Below are 13,481 nucleotides of genomic sequence, written 5' to 3'. Positions count from 1 at the left end.
TCATGCGGAAGACTCTGTAGGGAGAGTTGTATAAGCCAAGATGTGATAGATTTCCCAGAAGCCCTCCAAATGAATTTGGTTTTTCCCTAGAGAGATGGGCGATCTAATGAGTGGTTCGATTTTTGCTATGGCCACCAGGAAACTCAGAACCAAATTTTGCTCCAACATTAGAGACTGTACTAAAGCTCATTCAATCTGTATCTTCCCCTTTGACTTACTTTCCCAGTCTACCCATATTGTACTGACCTTGTTACATGAACATGTGCGCGGACACACACACACACACACACACACACACTCTCTCTCTCTCTCTCTCTCTCTCCAGGTTTCTTTATACAAACGCTTGCAAGGCGCAACACTTTTCCCGCCTGCAGTTGGGTAACAGGTATTTAACACAAATGTGAATCAGGGCTGCCCCCTGGTGATGACAGGGAAGACTGCAGGCGGAGAATGAGTCCTAATCCATTTCCCTGAGGCACCACCTTGAGAGTCAATAGGGTGAGCAGACATTTCTGCGGTTTACTTTGAGCGGTAACAGAGAGCCTCTCTGTCCCTATGTCTGCACCTGGGGGTCCTACCAGCATGGCCGTGACAGTCACCACCAGCGACGCGCCTTGGGGATGCGGGGAGAGGAAGTGTGTGGGGTCGTTACCAAAAAGCCTCTGCTGATACCTGATTCCTGGGGTCTGCAGAGAGGAGATGCGGAGGTGAACAGTGGGGCTGAGCGGAGGAGAGGAGGCAGTTCAGGTCCCAGGTGGGACCTCCATTGAAGTCGGCTCTTGGGGGCATCCCAGGGCAGAGGGAGAACTACAAGAAGGAGGACACGTGGCCCCCAGAGACCAGCTTTGCCCGAGTGTCCTATGAGGACTGGGGGAGGCAGGCCTGGGTGCAGCTGCCTGGAAACTGGGAATTTACTGAGGACCCGGTGAGCGCCCATCCGCGCCAGCAGGCTTGCCCTTCCTCAACTCCCTGTCTCGCCTAACAGCCGGCCGGGCGCTGGTGCTTTGGAGTTAGGCACTCGTGTCTTGGACAAGTTGTTCGCTTCTCTGAGTGTCTGTGCCCTCCGCTGTGAGAGGTGAATGACACCTCTGCCTCGAAATGGGGCAGTGAGGAGGGTGGAACGAAGGCACAGTAGTACCAGGAAGGGCTTGCTGGGAGTCTGTGGTCTCAAGGCTGCAAAAGTGTGAACATGCGGGTTCCTCACACAGCCCCAGGAGGCATGGAACTTCCCCCTTTTTACAGAGAGAACCATGGGACACAGGGAAGGCTACTAACCTGCTTCTGATGGGCAGGCCGCCTTGGCTGCCACTAGCACTACACGCAGGGCCTGTGTGGGTGGTCAGCAGATATAAAGCCCTCCTCACCTTTGAGATCCTCCAGAGGTGTGTCCCCTCGTCCCTTCCAGCCTTGGAATGTCCCTTCCAGGGGTTACAGAAAACAATTGAGTGTTCATCTCCCATGAACACTACCCCAGGGAAGATCCTGGATTCCTGGAACCCTGATCTTAAAGAAATGGCAGGCTATGGTTCAGGAGACCAGTTCACTCCCTAACCCCCTGCAGGAATAACAGTGACCTGAGGGCGTGTAATACAGTTAGGTGCCATTTTCCGTTCAGCCATCAAATATTTATTGGGTTCCAAGTCCCTGTAGGGCACCAGGGCTCAGAAATGGATACATCCATCCCTGCCTGCAAAGGGTCTGTGGTTGAGCAGGACAGATGAGGACCGCACCACGTGGCAGATGCACAGATAAGGACAATGCTAACGCGGCAAAAGGGGAAGCCAAGGAGGTGGTGGAAATCCAGAAGGGGCACCATCTCCAGTCAGGAAGTGGGAGAGCTGTTGAGTAGAACCCTCCAGCCCTTTGCTGACATCTCCTGCCTGGGCTGCCTCCCTCTGCCCTCTGCAAACATCCTGTTTCCAGGAAGTCCGCCCAAGTCAAAGCCTTTCCTACTTTCCCCTTCTGGGGAATTCCTGCAGCCTTGGGCCCCCACGGTGGAATCGAGCATCTGCTGTCTTTATTGTTTCTGTTTTTGGTGCAAGGGACCCGCCTCCACGGTTAGACTGCATCCTCTGTAGAGTACAGCCTCAATTTCACATTCCTCAGAGACCTCTCGTTCCTCCAGGGCCCCACTGCCTAAGCGACCCTGTCCAAGATCAGGACGTACTGCATCTCTGCTGATGCTCAAATCTGGGGGCTCTTTGTTTGCAGCACCGGGGCTGAGCTGGGGAGGAGATCCTAACTGCTGAGTCAGGGGCCCTGATTTGCCAAGCAGGATTGAGTTTCATTAAGTGGGGATGAAACACAAATCCCCCATCGCATTCATGGGATTGATGTCCAAGACGCAGCTGCCATTTGTGTTTTCAAATTTGCAGTTGGGGATCATTGTGAAACTTGATTGCTCTGTCTTGGGGACTTCTTAAAGTCCAACTCCACAATAAAGCCAATCAGACGGAACCATCAAATGTCAAATAGGAGCTAATGAACCATTCACAGGCTTGGGAAAGAAATCAGGCAATCTCTTATTTCAGGATTATCCCTTCCAAATATTGAATCTGAACCGTAAGCAGAATTTTCTATAATTGCATCCCCCTCCTCATGGGTGTGGGGATCATTGGCATTCACTTCATGTCTCTGTTTTCTGAAGAGAGGCTTGACAAGCCGACCCATGGCTTTCCAGAGGCTCACGTTCCTGGGGACATCGTTCTGAGAGGGAAGCAGGGCAGAGGTTGCCGGGATTCCTTCTCCCCATGGGCTGAGCATGCCCAGAGCTTGCTGGCAGCCTCCACAGGAGGTGGGAGAGGGGAGTCTGAGGCCAAGGAGGGGGATCCCCTCACATATGTCCCATCGGGTACTTGGGTGTGGCCTCAGGAGGGGAGGTGGAGTCCAGGGACAATGTAATGTGTCTAGTCTCTGTCTGTCTCTCTGCTGCCTTAAATCTGCAACGACAAGGATCTTTGCAGCAACTTAGTGCAGACTAATGCCTGAGCACATGTGCTATTTTTTGGTGCCTCTTTGACACATCTGGCAGGTGATTCAGGTTATGATGAAGGGTTTGCCATCACTTCTGCCTGGGGCAGTGCTGTGATGCAGAAAAATCTTACTCTGATCCTCATTCCCTTAGGAACTTAGGGTAGCCCCAGGTGGGTCACTCCCTGCAGCAGAGATAGTTGATTGTCCATCAAAGTTGATCTCCCCTTCCAAACTAAACAGTCGTGGCTGGAAAGCAGCTGTCTGGCTGGGGACTTGAAGGTAGGCTTGGTCATGTGACTGGTTTTAATCAGCAGAATGTGAGAGGAAGTGATGTGTGCCACTTGTAGCTCAAGGCTCTTAAGAGGCCACGTGCCTCCTCCCTCCTTATTTTCCTCTTTTACTGAGTGGTTTCCTGTAATGACAAGGCTCCTTAGGTGGCAGGAGCCAGGGGTTCTGAATCAACATATTTGGGCTGGAGATTATGGTAGACAGAGTGTAATAAATGGTTCTGCATCTCACTCCTCCTTGTGTCTGTGTCTATTGTCATGTGGACTTGGAGCCCTTCCCATAAAGCTGGAGTACACTGGCCAAAGCAATGGCGTATGTACTCCATTGCAATAAAATGAGGCAGAAGCGATGGTGTGTCAGTTCCAAGGCTAAGTCACAAAAAATCTTGCATGTTTCTGCCTGTTTGTTGCATCTCTGCCATCTCCACAGGAACATTCCTGACTGTTCTGCTAGAGATGGAAAGACACAGGATGGAGCCAAGTCACTCCAGTTGTGCAGCTCAGATCAGCCTTCAGCCAGCAACCCAAGGCATGGGAGTGGGTGCAGGGAGATCAGCAGAGCTATCTAGCCAAGCCCTATCTGACCCTGGATGCCTGACCAATAAATACGATTGTGTGTGCCACTGAAACTTTATGGTTGTTTGTTACATGGCATTAGGACAATAGATGACAGATACAGCAGTTTACCGACCAGGAATGAATCCATCCCTCAGACGGTTAGGTGTGAGATATTTGCACTGTGATTGAAGGGTTGTATATTTCAGAGTGGATTTGTAATAGCAGTTTCTTACCCTGGTTCACGTGCCCTACAACTGCCACCTCATTGCTTCAGGATGCAGGGACCACAAAGATCTGGCCCCTGAATGCCATCTGGCTCCATCTGGCATGTCTCTCCCTTTTCCTTTCTACACCCTAGTTGCATTGGATTTCTTTTAAGCCCTTGAATGCCCAAGAAGTCTCCATCATTAAGATCTCATTCTCTTTCCCCTGCTTAGAATGGCCCCTTGCCACATAGCATAGCTAGCTCTCTGCTGAACATCCCTGCTTCCAGCAAGCTTACCCCAATGCTATGAGGAAGTCAGCCCCCAATAATATAGTCCCAAATCCCTCTGCACTTCCCAGTGACACTCAGCTCCTTTGAGATTCCCAGCCCAGGTATGCCTTCTCCATTGCAAGGCAGAGTCCCTGTCCGATGTGCTCATGGTCTGTCTCTCCCATCGGGCACAAACCTGGCACACTGTGCATGCTCAGTGAGTATTTCCTGAATGAATGGGCTGGTGTAAGTGACATTTTCCAGAGTAGAGTTATTCAGCTTTTTCAGTGGAACACCTCTGAGCTTGTGAAGACGCATTGGGTACCTGGTTGTCCTCCAAATACACTGTCCAGTTGCGTGGTCATGCCCCTCCCCACCTTTCCCCTGAGCTCAAGTGCTCAAGTGGCCACGTAGAGGGTAGTATAGACCTGCAGCCTGCCTGCCTGGAACCAGATCTTGGCTCTACTCCTTACTGACTGTGACACCTTGGACAAGGTTTTGAATGCCTCTCCATTGATAAAACGGGGATTATGAGGATATCCATCTCACAGCCCTGTTTCTCACGGGGCTGCTCTGAGAAATAAATCAGTTAATATATGTAAAGCACACACACAAAACCTCACATGTAGTAAAAGCTATAAAAGTATAAGCTAGTACTATTCAAGATTAAGGACTAGACATTATTCTTTTTTGTATCCTCCCAAATGCCTAACCCAGTGCTGGCAAAAAGAATGTGGTTGGGCCGGGCACAGTGGCTCATGCCTGTAATCCCAGCACTTTGGGAGGCTGAGGTGGGTGGATCACGAGGTCAGGAGTTCAAGACACCCTGGCCAAGATGGTGAAACCCTGTCTCTACTGAAAATACAAAAATTGTCGCGTGTTGTGGCAGGTGCCTGTAGTCCCAGCAACTCAGAAGGTTGAGGCAGAGAATTGCTTGAACCCAGGAGGCAGAGCTTGCAGTGAGCTGAAATCATGCCACTGCACTCCAGCCTGGGCGACAGAGCGAGACTTGGTCTCAAAAGAAAAGAAAAAAGAAAGAAAGAAAGAAAGAAAAAAGAATGTGGTCGATAAATGTTTTATTTTTGTATCTTCTTTTGCAGTCCAGAGACCTTTTTTATTTAACACCTATTATGACATGAATCATAGGGAATAGGTTACAGCAGCCCAGGTCCCATTCCACTGGTTCTCACAAAGTTCCCTGGGTGGAGCAGGCTGGCTCTTCGTTAAACACGGGTATCTTATTCTTTGCCTTCCTTCTTTTTCTAATCATTTTCCTTCACGCATTTCTGGTACCTAATATGTTCAATATGCACATTCATTCTCTTGTGCTTAACTTGTTTGTTTACAACAATGCTAACAGTGTGCTGGGGGACACGACAGACTGTGTGGTTTTGCCATGGTAACATTCGTGGGACATTCCCTTATTTTAACAGTGCCTATTCCCTTGATGTCTATGATATCACACTTTTTTGTAGAGTCACATATATGTGGTCAAAGGAACAACTCCATGTTGTCTTCTTTTTTTTGGAGATGGAGTCTCTGTCTGTCGCCCAGGCTGGAGTGCAGTGGTGCAATCTCGGCTCACTGCAAGCTCCACCTCCTGGGTTCACGGCATTCTCCTGCCTCAGCCTCCCGAGTAGCTGGGACTACAGGGGCCCGCCACCTCGCCCGGCTAATTTTTTGGATTTTTAGTAGGAATGGGGTTTCACTGTGTTAGCCAGAATGGTCTTGATCTCCTGACCTCGTGATCCGCCCGCCTCGGCCTCCCAAAGTGCTGGGATTACAGGCGTGAGCCACCGTGCCTGGACAAACTCCATGTTTTCTAAAAGGCCTGGAGAACATGGCAGATGTCCCTGTGCCTTCCTTTTGTGTTCTCTGGTGTGTTTATAATTCCACACCTGGATGAGCGGACAAGCAAAGCCCTGAGGCAGCAGTCCCACGTGATTCTAGGAGTGGCCCATTCCACTTGTGGGCACACTCCTTCTTGGAGGAAAGTCACTCTGGACTGATGGTTTCCAGCATGTATTTGGGCCAGAGGAACTAAGTTTCAATTCTAGCTCAGCCACTCCCTAACCATGCTGGCTTTCAGTTTCCTCATCTGTAAAATGGGGATAATGATTGTACCATCTTCTTAGGGTTGCTTCAGTGGGTAAACGAGGTAAGGCATTCAGCCCAGGACTGGCATAAGAAATAAACAAATACTTACTAAACACAAAACAAAATAAAGAAGACTGTCCAGGTATTTTGCCCCAAGGTGATTTGTTCTGCATGGAAATCCTTAGTGTGAAGTAACAATGCCAAGGTAACACTCACATAGCACTTACTAAGTGCCAGGCATGGTTGTAAGAGCTTTAACTCTGTTAACTAATCCCTTCCTCAGCCCTGTGATGTGGGTCATATTATCTATTATTATCTTCATTCTACACATGAGAAAACTGAGGCACAGAGAGGTATCACTCAGAAATCTCTGGGGAGGCTTCATTTGGATGCAGTTTGCTCAGCAAGGGGGCAGGTTGGTTTGGGATGAGAGAACTCATTCTTATCATCTGGTGGAGCAGTCCTAGTATATCTCCCAACATCTGGGAAACCACCTCCCAATAAGGTGAATATTCTTTTTTAAATTAAAAGTTAAGAACTCCTATTCTTCAAAAGACGCTATTAAGAGAATGAGAAGGCAAGCAACAGAGTGGGAGAAAATATTTTGCTAATCACATAGCTGATAAAACAATTAGGTCCAGAATTCATGAACAACTCTCAAAAGGCAATAACAAGAAAACAAGAATCACACTAAAAAAATGAGCAAAAGATTTGAGCAGACACTTCGACAAAGAAGATAAATGGATGGCAAATAAGCACATGGAAAGCACATCAATCCTCATGGTCTTAATGCAAATTAAAACCACACTGAGATACTGCACACCCACTAGAATAGTTAAAATTAAAAAGTCTGATTACACAGAGTGCTGGCAAGAATGCTGGAACTCTCACACACTGCTGGCAGAAACATCAAATGGAACAACCACCTTGGGAAACAGTTCAGCAATTCCTTAAAAAGTTAAATTTAGACCTACCTTATGATCCTCGCCATTTCTAGATAAATATTCCTAGGTTTCTCTCCAGGAGAAATGGAAGGACATGTCCACACAAAGACTGGTGCATGAAAGTTCACAGCCACTTTATTTGTAATGGCCCATCAAGTAAATGGATAAACAAATTTTGGTATATCTATACGATGGAATACTACTCAGTAATAAGAGAGAACATGCAATAACATGGATGAAACTCAAAATAGTTATGCTGAATGAAAAAAGTCAGGCAAAAAATGAGTAGATCTCTGATTTTATTTATGTAAAATTATGTAAACCGCAAACCAACCCTTACTGAGTGTATTAGTCTGTTCTCACGCTGCTAATAAAAACATACTTGAGACTGGGTAATTTACAAAGGGAAGAGATTGAATTGACTCACAGTTCCACATGGCTGGGGAGGTCTCACAATCATGGCAGAAGGCGAAGCAGGAGAAAAGTCAGGCCTTACATGGCAGCAGGCAAGAAAGGTGTGCAGGGGGTGCTCTCCTTTATACAACCGTCAGGTCTTGTGAGACTTATTTACTGTCATGAGACCAGCATGGGAAAGACCCGCCCCCATGATTCAGTGACCTCCCACTGGGTCCTTCTTACGACGCGTGGGAATTATGGGAACTGCAATTCAAGATGAGATTTGTGTGGGGACACAGCCAAACCATATCACTGACCAAAAGCAGATGGGTGGTTGCCTGGGGGTGGGCAGAGGGGGAGGGACTCCCAAGGGCCTTGGGGAAGCTTTAGGAGCCATGGATTTGTTGACCATCTTGATTGTGGTGATGGTTTCACAGGTGTACACATTTGTCAAAACTTATCGGATTGTGCGCTTTAATTATCTTCAGTGTTCGCATGTTAATTATACCTCAACAAAGCTGTAAAAACAAAAGTCGTGTCTCATGTGCCAAGAGTGAGGAGTTTGGGAGCTCGTAGACGTCCCAGATGGTTCAACTCAGGCTCCTTCTAGGTTGCTGCCAACTAAAAAGTTATTTTTAAAATAACATCTCCAATATAGGCCAGGCTCTGTACTAGAAACTTTCACTTTGTTTTCTCAGGACCTGGGCAGAGCCTGTGTAAGGAAATATCCCTCAAAAGACAATGGGGTGGTGAAGGGCTGCTCAGAGGGCATGCAAAGAAATCCCTTCAAATCTCAACCCAGTTTTCTGCTTACAAATGTGTTGTTCTGGCCCTTTTAGAAAGTGAGCTGTGTTCTATAAATCTACTAAAATGAGGAGGGCGTTAAAGGATAAATGTGTTTCAGTGGATGCTGTCAGTTGTGCCCGCCTCCCTGGCACAGAACTGAGGGGAGGAAGGGTTGTCGAGGCAGGCAGAGCCCTGGGTGAGCCCAGGCGGGGTGTACATCACTTTCGAGCTCCCCTGGGGAAGTCGGGCTGTCTCATGCATATTCCAGCTTGTCTCCTGTTGAGGCCGACCGGGCAGACAAGGCCAGGCTGACAATGTGCTTGTTCACGGTCTGGTGCACCTGCCCTCCTTGCACAAACTCAAGTGAAGATTTTTAATGATGCTCAGAAATGGTTTGCAATGGAAATAGTGACTAAATCCCACTCTCCAGCCTCTTGGTGTGTCTGTGTGTTGTTTGGGGTGGATTCCAACCCAAGGCGAATGCCAGTTGGCTCCCAACCACCCCTCCAGGAGGCAGATGTGGAATTCTCCCTTCCTGACTTGGCAGTCCGTCGGGAAGAACCTGTCTACTGGACTGATGGATGAAGGCAGGCTCAGCGTTAAGTAGGCTGTTAGTCTTTAACCAGCACAGCTGACAGTGTAGACAACAGAAGGAACAGGCCCCAAGAAGCAGGGGGGAATGAGTGAATGAGCGAATGAACACATATGCGAGTCCAAGAGCTCATCTAGCCCTGGACCTTTTTGGTGGAATCAGTCTTCATTGTGAGGGGATGTCCGGTGTATTTTAGGATGTTTGGTAGCTTGTTTGGCCTCTAACCGGTAGATGTCAATAGCCGATCCCACCCTCTCACTTTCTGATCGAGACAATTGAAGCTATTTCCAGATGTTGCCAAATGTCTCTTGGGATAGGAATCCCTGCTGGGTGAGAGCCGCTGGACTGATTGCTTTGACCTCAGTTGTATCACCAGAGAGATGGCCACACACTTGACCTTTCTGAAAACCAGAGATGGCAGGAGATCTGCCTTGTTCAATAGCATAGCCACAAGCCATATGTGTATCCTGGACACTTGGAGCACAGCTGGTCTGAATTGACATGTACCCTAAGGGTATGAATGCTTAGGATGATAAAAAGAAGGTAAAGTATCTTATTAATAATGTTGTTATTGATTATATGTTGAAATGACCATATTTTGGATACGTTGGGTTAAATAAAATACATTGTTAAAATAAATGTCATTTGTTTCTTTTACTTTTTAAAATATGGCTACTGGAAAAATGTCAGATGTCCTGTTTGGCTCATATGATATTTCTATTGGACAGTGCTGGTGCAGAGAAGGAACAAAGGTTACTCAAATGACCATGAATCAGTGTGATGGCACACTGACAGGGACAGTGGTGTGGCCACGACAGCATGTGGGGTAGACAAAGGTCAAGATCAAGAGTCAGGGGAGGCTCACCTAAGGAAGGGATGCTTACCTAAGGAAGGGATGCTAGAGTGAAGAACTTGAGGGGAGGAAAAAGAGGAGGGGGAGGAGAAAGAGGAAATAGGAGGAGGTGAGAAAAGAGGAAGGAGAAGAGAAGGAGGAGGGGGAGGAGAAGGGGAAATGAGTTTATGCAGAGGAAACAGCTAATACCGAAGTTGGGTGGTGGAAGGGAGCATGGCACATCTGAGACACAGACCAGAGGCCACATGGTGGAGTGCAGGGAGGCCAGGGAGGCTGGCAGGATGAGAAATTTGCCTCCATCCTAAAAGCAGTGTGAGGTCATTGAAAGGATTTTAAGTGGTGGGATGACATGATCAAATTCACATTTAAAAAAGCTCACTCTGTCTTTGATGTTTATCTCCCCTCCTAAGAGGTTATAGAAGGTTCTAGAATCAGACTACTGGGTCAAATTGGAGCTCTTTCACTACCTAACTGTAATCTTGAGCAAGTAATATGAACTCTCAGTGCCTGTTTCCACATCTGTAAAATGGGGATGATGATGATAATAGCATGGACTTCATATAGTTGTTGTGATGATTAAATGAGTTATTATGTGACGAACACTTAGAACAGGACTGGACACATGGTCGCCACTCAGTGTTACTTAATAGTAAGTTCCTGGGGTTGGGGGACACTCCATCTTAGAAATCTTGGCTTTTCTCATTCTGAATACACATACAAATATGAGTTGAAAAGATTTGTTTTTTGTGTGTGTGTTTCTCTTTTCTTTTAGGCTTTTTCTTCTCCCAGGATAAATCCCAGCTGGACTGGCATTCTTGTGTTCTGTCCCATGGGGTGGTTGGAGAACAGAAAGGAAGAAGTTGGGGGGCACTCAGGGGACATAGAGAGAGAACCCCCTGAAGACCTACATTCCAACTTCTCCTTGACAGACACCAAGATTATTGACAGTTTCTTCCAACAATGCTTCCTTTCACAGTAAGTCTGAAGAAAGAGGTGCTGTCTTCACAGGAAGGCAAAGAAAAATGAACTCCCCTTGGCTCTTGCCCATTGTAGCGCCCCACACTGCTGGGACAAGGTGGGGAGAAGGCACAGCTTTCACAACTTTATGCACATATTTGGAGAAGTCCTTGATTGTTGAGTTCTTTGACCACATGCCAAGAACCCAGAAGTGCCTGCTTGGAGGGTGACCACTGGAAGCCAAGACTGGTCTAGGATATGTTGCAATTTGTCCAAAAGTTTATAGCAACTTGGCGGTGTGACATGTATACACAAGGGCTCAAAATCTTGAAAATCTATCTGGGTGCTGAGCTGCATAAATAAAACCAAGTACTTCTGCAGCTCCACATGTTAATTCAACTAGAAGTTTCCTAAGTGCTTACCCATAGGCCTGACTTGCCGTCAGTGGGCAGGCTTGGATGACCATCCATCGAACTTATCTCCTGGGAGGATAACATTGATCCTCTGTGCACCAACAGCAGGGGAAGAAAGGCTCCTGTTGGCCATGAGGCAGGGAGACCTGATCTTATCCATTCGTCTTCCTGCTCCCCACACCATTAAGAACTGAATTTGGTCTGGGCTTTCTCAGAAACTTTGCTCAGTCTGGGACATACTTTGAGCAATTGAGACTTAAGAGGTCCCAAGAGACTCTTGCTGAATTTCATTCTCTCTAAGGCACAGTGTATGAGCAGTATGATCCAGCGTGCCACTGCAGCTCCAGGCATCCCATCCCTATATTCCTGTTTCCAAAGCAGAAAAGAAGGGGCCATGAACAAACCTTCTCCTTGCCTGCTGTCTTATCAGAGAAGAACTTTCCTAAATATCCCCAGCAGACCTCTGCTTGTGTACTATTGGCCAGAACTGTGTCACATGTCCTCCCCTAGGCCAATCACTGGCATAGGATCACCATGATTGGCATAGACTGTCATGATCCATCTCCTGGGCCCAGGCACACTGGGCTTTGGTGGCAAGAAAGAAGTGGGGTAGGAACTCTATTGTCCTATAGATCCTTTATCATAAGAGCAACGAGGAGCCGTTGTAGGGCTTTAAGCAGAAGAGTGATGTGATAAAAATTGTGTTGTCAAAAGTCACCTTGGCAAGAGAGTGAGGTTGAATGGAAGCATGAACGGAAGTGAGGAGACTAGGTCCTGGCTGTTCAGGCTTTTATCCCAATAGCTAGAGTCAGACAGGATTTCACTTTATGTGCCATAAGTATTAATACTTTTTTCAGGCTGTAATATGTTGCAGAATAATGCTTTGAAAAACATCCTGATATCTTTTCCCTTCTTAGTAATTTGCTTTTTGCCCCTGTTGCAGCCCTTAAAGCTGGGCTGGGAGGCCAAGCTGCTCCAGGGAAAGGAGGGTGAATACCTCCTTAAACAAAGAACACATTGCTGAGTGTGGAATTAGACTTTAAAACTCTGCAGAAGGCAACAGTCTAGAACAGGGGTTGGCGGACTGTGGTGTGTGGGTCAGATTCTATGGCGTTTTAGTTAATAAAGTTTTAATGGAAACAGCCATGCTTGTGTGCTCAGGTACCGTCTGTGCTGCTTTGATGCTACCACAGCAGAGCTGGGCAGCTGTGACGGGGACTGTGTGGCCCACAAAGCTTAAAATATTTACCATCTGGTCCTTTACAGAAAGAAAGTTTGTTGACTCTAGTGGAGAAAGGCAGACTTTGGAGAGAGCAGGCATTTTCCGGGAATATCTGGAGCTGCATTTTTACATGCCAGAATCCAAAGCTTGGAGGACTCTGCGTAGAGGAGGAAGGATCGGGACATGTCACAGGCACGGCTTTGCCACCCGGTACTAGGGAAAGTCCCTCGATTGACAGGCGGGCAGGCCCAGTGAGCCTGGGGTGTGAGTGGCCTCCTAGCTTCCCCTTCAGAGTCAGAACTCCCAACTGCCTGCCGGGCATAGCTTGGGGACATTCAAGACACCCAGAACATCTTGTATTTGGCCTGGTACTGCTCAAACGTGGCTCAGCGAGGCAGGGTAGCAGTGGCCCAGGAAGACTCCTCAGAAAGATGGTCCCTAAAGCAGCCTCACCTGATCCCACCATTTTTGTCTCTGCTTGGACAGCTTGGATAGTCGAGAAGGCCTTCTGTCATCCCTCACACTCACTCCACTAAGTTAGCCCTTTCCTCTCCATATGTGCAAAGAATTCCAGACCTCCCTTCTCACAACCCTCGTTTGACCTGTAATGATTCATTCAGTATCTATTTAGCCTACAAGACAATCTTCCAAGGCGGGGACTATAATTTGTTTATGGCTTTATGCTAAGCATGTAACTCAGTGATGATACTAAGCAGATGTGCAATGAATGAATGATTAACTCAGAAGACCACTCCCTAGTTTATGAGTATGAGTATTCTTTTTGTAATTATATTTATTCTCTGAATATGTTATATATGGCATAACATTTGAGAAGTTAAAAAGAAGTTACAAGAAACAGGTGCCCCTCTCACCCTGTCCTCCAGCCACCTTGTTTCCTTCCTGAAGCTCTTTTATAAATAAAAACCTG

Source organism: Colobus angolensis, unplaced genomic scaffold, assembly GCF_000951035.1.
Source record: "Colobus angolensis palliatus isolate OR3802 unplaced genomic scaffold, Cang.pa_1.0 Scaffold106, whole genome shotgun sequence".
In the NCBI taxonomy this organism is placed as follows: domain Eukaryota; kingdom Metazoa; phylum Chordata; class Mammalia; order Primates; family Cercopithecidae; genus Colobus; species Colobus angolensis.
Note: the sequence above shows the minus strand (reverse complement) of the source record.